The sequence below is a fragment of the Aquarana catesbeiana genome, linkage group LG05, assembly GCF_042186555.1.
Source record: "Aquarana catesbeiana isolate 2022-GZ linkage group LG05, ASM4218655v1, whole genome shotgun sequence".
In the NCBI taxonomy this organism is placed as follows: Eukaryota; Metazoa; Chordata; class Amphibia; order Anura; family Ranidae; genus Aquarana; species Aquarana catesbeiana.
The window spans coordinates 173,439,188-173,448,702 of NC_133328.1; the positions used below are offsets into that span (position 1 = coordinate 173,439,188).

Consider the following 9,515-nt stretch of genomic DNA (forward strand, 5'->3'; position numbering starts at 1 on the left):
GCCTCTCTGTGTGCCCCATGCCCCGCTCCCTGATGTGTGCCCAGTCGATGGGGTCAGCGTCGCCGTGAAGCGTCAACTCCCTGAAATGAGTTTTTGCAGGTTGGGATGTCTGCTATTCAAAGAAAAAAAAAAATGGCAGCAGAGCAGAGTGAGCGCCCCCTGTGGTCCGGGGTGCAATAGGGAAGCGGTTTGGCACAGGACCTAAAAGATGGAGGCTATGACTGTAGTAGTGTCCACTACTACAGCAATTGTCAGCTTCCACAGTAGCGCCCCCTTCCCCGGTTAGGGGAAATGCAGAATTCCATAGTGCCGAGCTGGACCAATGTACCTATTTCATACCTAGAAGTCATCCCAGGAGGTGTGCACAACTAACAGCCAATAAGGTGAATAGTGCCCCCTCCTATAGGTCCCTCATGGGGTACACGGACACCCATGGCAGGCAACTAGAAGTCCCGTGTTGTAGAGTCTGTCCATACCTTGTCGGTTCACCATAAGACACAGCAGAGCGCCCTGTACTATGCGGTCACTGTACCCAACAACGACAGAAGCGGCAACTCTACAATATCCACAGCACTTCCCGGCTTCCTTCAGACCCGCCAAGCCCGACCAACTCACCAATAGCAGCGCGGGTTACAATTCGTGTTCTGTTCATCAGACAGACACTGCCATTGGCGGATGCGGCAGAGCTGAATGAGCAGTCCTGCGCTGCTGAGAGGAGGATTAATTGCAGCCAGTGCGCCTGCGTGGACTAGAGACCACGCTGGTATAAAGAAGCAGCGAGATGGAGTGTTCTGTGTTCCCTGGAGGAAGCTTAGCATGAGAGAAATAAGGAGGTGGCAACAAATAGAACATGACTTTTCAGCTTTCAGTGTTGTTGCACTTTGAATGGTCATGCAACACTGTACCCAAAAATAATTTTTATCATTTTTTTCACACAAATAGAGCTTTCTTTGCATGGTATTTAATCACCTCGGGGGTTTTAATTTCTTGCTAGAGAAACAAAAAACTGACAGAAAATTTTGAGAATTTTTTTTTTTCTCTCATAGTTTGTTTTAAAATTTTATGCATGCCTAACGTCAGGGCATGCTCCTAATGAGACGACAGATGGTGTCCTGGGGTATTTCCTCCCAGATCTGGACCAGGGCATCACTGAGCTTCTGAACAGAATGAGGTGGAACCTGGCGGCATTGGATGGACCGAAACATAATGTCCCAGAGGTGTCCTATTGGATTTAGGTCAGGTGAGTATGGGTGCCATTGAATGATATCAATTCCTTCATCCTCCAGGAACTGGCTGCATACACTTGCCACATGAGGCCGGATATTGTCGTGCACCAGGAGGAACCCAGGACCAACTGCACCAGCATAGGGTCTGACAATGGGTCCAAGGATTTCATCCCAATACCTAATGGTAGTCAGGGTGCCATTGTCTAGCATGTAGAGGACTGTGTGTCCCTCCATGGATATGACTCCCCAGACCATCACTAACCCACCACTAAATCGGTCATGCTGAACGATGTTACAGGCAGCATGATGTTTTCCATGGCTTCTCCAGATCCTTTCAGGTCTGTCACGTGCTCGGAGTGAACCTGCTCTCATCTTTAAAAAAAGCACAGGGCACCAGTGGTGGACCTGCCAGTTCTTGTGTTCAATGGCCAATCGAGCTCCACAGTGCCGGGCAGTGAACACGGAACGCACTAGAGGACATCGGGCCCTCAGGCCACCCTCATGAAGTCTGTTTCTGATTGTTTAGAGACATTTACGCCAGTGGCCTGCTGGGGGTCATTTTGTAGGGCTCTGGCAGTGGTCATCCTGTTCCTCCTTGCACAAAGGTGCAGATACTGGTCCTGCTGATGGGTAAAGGACCTTCTATGGCCCTGTCCAGCTCTCCTAGAGTAACTGCCCATCTTCTGGAATTTCCTCCATGCTCTTGAGACTGTGCTGGGAGACACAGAGAACCTTCTGGCAATGGCACGTATTGATGTGCCATCCTGAAGGAGTTGGACTGCCTGTGCAACCTCTATAGGGCCCAGGTATTGCCTCATGCTACCGGTAGTGACACTGACCCGAGCCAAATGTAAAACTAGTGAAAACAGTCAGAAAAGAGGAGTAGGGAAAAAAATGTCAGTGGCCTCCACTTGTAAAACTACTTGTAAAACCATTCCTGTTTTGGAGGTCGCCTCATTGTTGCCCATCTAGTGCACGTGTTGTCAATTTCAGTAACACCAAAGCAGCTGAAAGTGATTACAACCCCCTCTATTTCTTAACTGATCAGATCAATATCAGGAGTTTAATTGACTTGATGCTATACTCTGATTAAAAAGCGCTCCTTTAATTTTTTTGAGCAGTGTATACATTTTTAAGAAGAGGCCCTAGAGAATAAAATGGTGGGTGTTGCAATTTTTTACGTCACATGGTATTTGTACAGCAATTTTTCAAACGCAATAAAACTAATGAGTTTTAATGCAATAAAACACAATATATAACCCAATGTTTTGGCAAGATGCAAAAGATGATGTTATGCCGAGTAAATAGATACCAAACATGTCATGTGTTAATAATGCACAAAGCCTATAAACATTTTTACAGGTTACCAGTTTAGAGTTACAATGGAGGTCTAGTGCTAAAATTATTGCTCTCGCTATAACGTTCGGGATGATACCTCACATGTGTGGTGCGAACATCATTTACATATGCAGGCGCAATCTACGTATATGTAGCACCCTTTAGTTGTGCTAGGAGTTTCTGTAGACAAATTTCTTTAGTTCAGGGCTAAGCCTGAGCTGTCAATCTGGGTCAGGGTTCAGTGGCTCATGGCTGGATGACTAATCCTAGCAGCCTCTCTGGTGCCTCCCCTTGTTTTCTGGGACATTGGAGAATGTTCTAGACAAAGTGGGTGGAGGTTAGGAGGAGCTGCTGGGCATATTTATGAGGGCCTCAGCCAATCCCAAGTAATGGGCTGGCAGGGGGCAGGCCACCTCATAAATAGGCATGAGTCATGCCAGCAAGGAGAATCAGGTGGAAGATAGAGTGCTGAGGAGGCTGTCGGTGGCCATCAGGGGAGCCCCCTAGTCTGGGGGGATGACCTTGGGCCGGGCTCAGGTGCTGGAAGGATCCTGCCATAACACATGGAGACAGCCCTTCCTGGAGGCACAGGAGCAAGGAGAGAGGACAGCAGGAGCAGGTCAGTACTACTGTGAGATCTCCTGAGAGTCAGCCAGGTGGGCTGGTGAGTGCCGGTCTGGATGACTGTGGTGGAGAAGTTAGCCTAAGGGCTAGTAAAGGGGCAGCTGAAGCCAGGTGGGTTGGCAGTGCCTGAAGAGGTGGTGCTGGGATCAGTAGCCATAGGAGGAAGAGTACAAGCTTAAAACTGTAATCTTTTTTCTACATGACCAAGGGCCTCAGGTTCCTGCCTGTAATGGGCCATTGCCTTTTATCTGTCTGAGTGACTGTCAGATCTTCACACAGTGATCCAGCTGGGTTCTGCAAACAAGTGTGTGCTGGAGAAAGAAGTGGAGCTGTATATAGGAAGAATGTCCCTAAAGTTAAGTGGACATCCCATAACCTCCCACCCCTATCCACATTATAGCCCTCTAATAAGTCACTGACTGTTCTATGTCTCAAGAGTGCCTGTGAAGATTTGGTGTATCTGGCTGTGCAGGGCGGGGATTCCAGTTTAACTGTGGCTTCTTTTTTGTTTTAATACTTTTTTTTTGTTTATTTATTGTGTTATTATTACACAAATGACAGAAGAAAGTTAAAAAGTACAACATTATAAAATATTGTGTAATATATTACAGTACATGACACTATTACCATTTAATCTACCCACCCACCCCCACCCTCACACCACCCAATCTTTAGCTATATATGGATTCTATTGATTACAAAATCATCAAAGAGAATGGGTATATGGGTAAACTTACTGCAAGGAGTCGGAAAGAATGTCAAAGCAAGGGACGTCCAAAATCCTCAATAGAGGGAGAGTGGGAGCAACCAGAAATAAAAAGGGAGAGGGAGAGAAAAGGAAAAACAGGAAGACGGCAGGAGGGGATGCTATACATTCACCATTCTCCCCCTATAGGGGAAACCCCAACTTATCCAGCCAGGGTCTCCACATTCTCGCGAACTTCCAATAATTACCTTGTCTAATATATATCACTCTCTCGTTCCCAACTATTAAATTGATGGTCTCGACCCAGTTCTCTACAGTTGGCGGATTGTGTGCTTGCCATTGCTGTGCGATTAATTTTCTCGCCTGAAATAGACATCTTAGCACTACTTCCATGGTGTCCTTCGGGACTTTACCCCCCCCTCCATATTCTCCAATAAACAAGTCGTGGCCGTCGGCTCAATTGCAGGTTTTATTTATCCTATCTACAATCTCTACCCAGTATCTGAATAGCTTTGGGCATTTCCATACCATATGGATAGGATCCCCTGATGCCCTGCACCTGGGGCACTGATCCTTTTGTCTCGACCCAAATTTAAGCATTTTTTGGGGGGTATAATATACTCTATGGATTAATAACAGGTGGGATACCTTCTGTGAGGGGGAAATCGAGACCAGTGTTCCTTGTCTCAGGATCCTATCCCATTCCTCTGTAGTCATTGCCCCCACATCTCTCTCCCTTCTCTCTCTACTCTTGGAAGGTCCCGCTCGAATTATTATTCAAACTTCCAGTCTGGCATATAGCTCAGAGATTAATCCTTTGGATGTATCTAAATTCATTATTTGTGCCACGGTGGGGATCTGGGTCCATTCGATTATCTGCGACCTGAACTGCGTCTGGATAGCATGCCTGATTTGGAGGTATTTATAGAATGAGTTGTTTGGTATATTAAATTCCCGTTTTAAATCTAAGAATGTTTTCATAACATTGCCCTCATATAATTGGCTTAGTCGATTACGGCCCTGTCTCTCCCATTCCATAGGCCTCTCTATATCTCTTAATTCCGCCAAATTTCTATTGTTCCATAGAGGGATATATTCTAATATCCCTCTGTACCCCAGCAATACGTTTGTTGTCTGCCATACTTTGCTAATTAATTTTATCGTCGGGCATCTATGGATGAATGAATCTGCCTCTAAAACCTCTATCAATGTACTATGCGGGGCCCCCGTTATCATCATCCTAGCGCTGGAATTTCCCCCTCTAGGGGCTCCACAACCCGTTAGCTGCTGTAGCTGAGATACCAAAAAATATGACCTCGGGTGTGGAACCGCCATACCCCCTTCTTTGATCGGTAACTGCATCATTTGCAAACTGATTCTAGATTGGCCCTTTTTTCAAATTAAATCAGTAAACAGGGATTCTATTCTTTTAAACCACTTTTGGCCTATCTAAATTGGGGAATTTTGGAAGAGATATAGTATCCTAGGTAGCCATATCATCTTTATTAGGTTACAGCGTCCTGCTACAGACAATGGGAGTCGGCACCAAATATCTCCTTTTTGCTTTAATTTAAGTAGTAAAGGGGCTAAGTTGTCATTAAGGTATAGATTTACCGTATATCGCTAGCAATCCAAACCCCCAAATATTTCAATTTTGCAACTACTTTTAGGTTGGGAGTTCCTGACGGTGTCTGGCTACCAAGTGGGTCGACCAGAAGCAAGCCTGATTTGTCCCAGTTGATAACCAGACCAGAGAATCGTCCGAACTCTCCAACCATTTGTATCACTGTTTTTAACGTTGTTTGAACATCTCCGAGAAAATACAGGACATCATCTGCAAACAATGCTATCCTATCCTCTTCTGTCCGCCTCCGAAGTCCCTGCATACCCAGCATTGATCTTGTCATAATTGCTAGCGGTTCCATCGCAAGAGCAAATAATAAGGGGGACAGGGGGCAACCCTGTCTCATCCTTCTCTCCAACTGGAACAAATCAGAGTACTCGTTATTAATTTTTATTTTTGCTCTTGGTTCGGTGTAGAGTATTTTCACCCAGCTAATAAAGGAGGGACCAAACCCGAATCTCTCAAGCACTCTCCATAGGTAGTCCCACTCCAGGCTATCGAAGGCCTTGGCTGCATCTAGGGCCAGTATGGCCCTAGAGCCCCCATTGTCTGTTGGAATCTGCATATTTAAAAAGACTCTTCTAATGTTAATGCTAGTTGACCTATTCGGAATGAAACCTGACTGGTCAGGATGTATAAGATTTTGAATACATCCATTTAGACGAGTTGCTAGTACTCTGGCCAAGATTTTTAATCCATACATAATGAGATTGGGCGGTAAGAGGAGGCTTCCATTTGGTCTTTCCCCTCCTTGTGTACTACAACAATAGTGGCTTCCGACATTGAGGTGGGCAGTCTCTCATTGGTTAATGCCCATCCCAATGTCTTCAGCAACTCTGGAAGCAAAGCCTCTCCATATCGTTTATACATTTCTATTGGGAGCCCGTCGGGGCCTGGCGACTTTTGATTTGGCATCCCAGCCACTGCTCGCCGCACTTCATCTAGGGTTACTGGTGCATCCATATCCATTTTATCCCTTTCTGAAAGGGTCGAGATTATTATTTTCTGGAGACAGTCTTCCATTTTCTCCCTCCCAATTCCCCTATTGGACTTGTACAGGGAGCTATAGTATTCACTGAATGTATGCATTATCTCAATTGGATCGGTAGAGATCTTTCCACTTGGAGTCCACCTTTCCACCTAACTGCCGAGACAGTGGAGGGAGGGGTATTAGATCTAATCAATAGGGACAACATACAACCAACTTTCTCCTCTTCTCCAAATTGGCACTGTCTCTGGAATATTCGTCTGTTCTCTGTCTTTCTCGTGATGGTCATTTTGTAAGCTTGTTGCTTATCTAGCCATTCCCTCTGTCTGTCTGGGGTTGGGTCCTCAACAAATCAACTCTCTGCCAGTATCATCTCATTCTTAGCTTCCCTTTCCCTCTCTCTAGACTTCCCCTTAGATCTTGCCACTTGTTGAATGAGGAGACCTCTAAGATAGGCCTTCAAGGAGTCCCAGACCACCCCGACTAGCGCCGTACCTGTATTAAAGTGGTGTTCCACCGAAAAAAAAAAAAAAAAGCATGAATGTTCCTAAAAAAAAATAAAAAAAAACATTTGGAAAAAAATTTTGTTTTACTCACCTCTAAATGGCTGTTGCTAGGGGGTCCTTCGTAGTCTGCCTCCTTCAGTGCCTGGGCTGGTGACATCACTTCCCCTCGGCCGAGGAAGGGCTTAGCTCTGCCCCCTCCCTCTTGTCAATCATCTGGGACACATTACAGGTCCCAGATGACTGAGCGGCCAATCACGGCGCCGGCGCCGCCAAACGGAGGGGGAGACGAGCGGAGCTTCTATCCCCCACATCGCTGGACCGTGGGACAGATAAGTGTCCGATTATTAAAAGTCAGCAGCTGCAGTATTTGTAGCTGCTGACTTTTAATTTTGTTTTTAAAATGGGAACTCCTCTTTAATTCGTATAAATTAATTTATTCTGCTCACCACTTCTCCAGAGTTGGCAATCAATTCCAGCCAGGAAGGGTCAATTTTCCATTTTCTTAGATGCACCTTGCTCCCTGCGTTTATTGTCAGCGCAAGTGGGGAATAGTCGGAGACTCCTCTTGGACCATACTCTATATTCCTTATCAGCACCAGTGCTTCTCTATTAGCTAAAGCCATGTCAATTCTAGACAGAGTGAGGTAGGAGCTTGAAAAGCAGGAGTATTGTCTTTCCAGCGGGTACCACGTTCGCCATATGTCGCTCAACCCCATTTCGTCCAAGAATCGAGCTAGTCGGCCCTCTCCTATTCCAATGGGTCTATTTCCCGGTGGGAATCTAAGACCTTGTCTAAGACTTCATTGAAGTCCCCCACCACTATAATTGGGACTCCAACTTTGTCCAGTGTAAAGTCCAACAATTCCTGTAGAAACTCAAATTTAAATGGAGGGGGAATATAGATGTTTGCTAGCACACATGATTTGTCCTCAATCGAGCAGAACAAAAAATATATATCGACCCTGGGTATCGATACAGCTCTCCTGGCAGGAGAACACTATTTCTCTTCCAATCAATACGCTCACCCCCCTTGAATATGAGGAGTGAACAGAATGATATTGGGTTTGAAATTTCCAACTACGAAGTTGTAAAATTGTGTCGTTAGTCAAGTGCGTCTCCTACAGGCAGAGCAATCCAGGCCCACTCCCCTCAAGTGCAGACAGATCCGTAGTGCTCCTTGTTGGGTCCCCCAAACCTCGGACGTTTCAAGAGATTACACTAAACGTCTTATCTTGCATGGAATCATATAAAAATAAATCAAAAGTAAAAACTGTACAAAAGTAAAAAAAAAATAAAAAAATAATAAGAAAATAGATAAGTAATAACTTAATCCATCCAGTGGTCCATTTCAATCTATATGTTTTTCCCTCTCCTCATACTCCATCCTTATCTCTATTTGTGTGTTAAATCGTGTTAATATTAGCGGTGCGTAGCCTTTATCTCCTACCCTGCCCACCCTACCCACCCTACCCGTATCCCCTCCTCCTCCCACCTCCCTCCCTCCCATACTTCCCCACCCCTGCCCAACTAGGCTTCCCCTAGATTGTACACCCGTGACCTTTCCATACCTTCCCCAACTCACATTCCAAAGCAATAATCTTAATATTTTTAGTGTAAAGTGAAATCAATATAGGAGCCATACTTACTCCTTGACTCTCATTCCTATATACTACTAAACATTCAAATCAAGGTGCATTTCCTCTCCTCCACTCCTTATATTCTAATGAACCATTATTATTGGTGTGGTGTTATTATAATATTCTTAGTGATGATCGAAAATTAAAAAAAAAAAGGGGGGGGGGGATGAGGGGGAAACCCATCGAAAAGGAGGTCTCCCCTCTCTCCCACCACAAGGCTATGTAGTGAGATACACAGATACCGGTATACAACAACAACAAAAAAAAAGGGGGGGGGGACAGGAAAAACCTGAAAGCCATTTTCTCCCCTCTCCCTCCCCCCACAGAACTATACATATAACGTACAAATACACATGCGCATGCATAAAAAAAAGGGGGGGTAAGAACAGGAAACCCCAAAAAAGAGAAAAAAAAATTTCTTTCCTTTTTCCCTTTTAAAAAAAAAAAAAAGTTTCTCCTCTCTCCCTCCACGAAGACAAAAAGACAAAACACATAATCAAGTCCAGACAGTAATGCCGCGTACACACGAGCGGACTTTCTATCCTACTTGGTCCGGCACACTTTCCGACGGACTTTGTCCGCCAGGTGCGCCGGACTTTAAAACGAACGGACTTGCCCACACACGCCGGGATTTTCCGGCGGGCTAAGTCCGCCCGTCTTTCCGACGGACTTTCGCCGGAGTTCCGGCGGACTTTCAGAATGAACGGACTTGCCCACACACGGACAAGTCCGTTCATTTTGAACGTGACTCAGGTGCGACGGGACTAGAAAAGGATGTCAATCTTGCCGCTTTTATCGGCTAGATTGACACCTTGCGAGCCCCGTCGCGGGGCATACCAGGCCCTTAGGTCTGGTATGGATTATAA

At 45.5% G+C, this 9,515-nt stretch overlaps 1 protein-coding gene across 3 annotated transcripts in view; it reads right to left on the reverse strand.

The window, feature by feature from the left end:
* The window catches only part of TOPBP1 (DNA topoisomerase II binding protein 1), a 95,321-nt gene extending 94,593 nt beyond the window's left edge, over nt 1-728 (reverse strand). For 2 of the 3 annotated variants that reach the window (XM_073630351.1, XM_073630352.1), the window contains exon 1: nt 477-634. The gene's annotated coding sequence lies outside the window, so the exon portion shown is untranslated. Of the gene's footprint in view, nt 1-476 lie in introns of all 3 variants that reach the window. The other variant, XM_073630353.1, reaches the window with a different exon arrangement.
* Nucleotides 729-9,515: the final 8,787 nt, after the last annotated feature.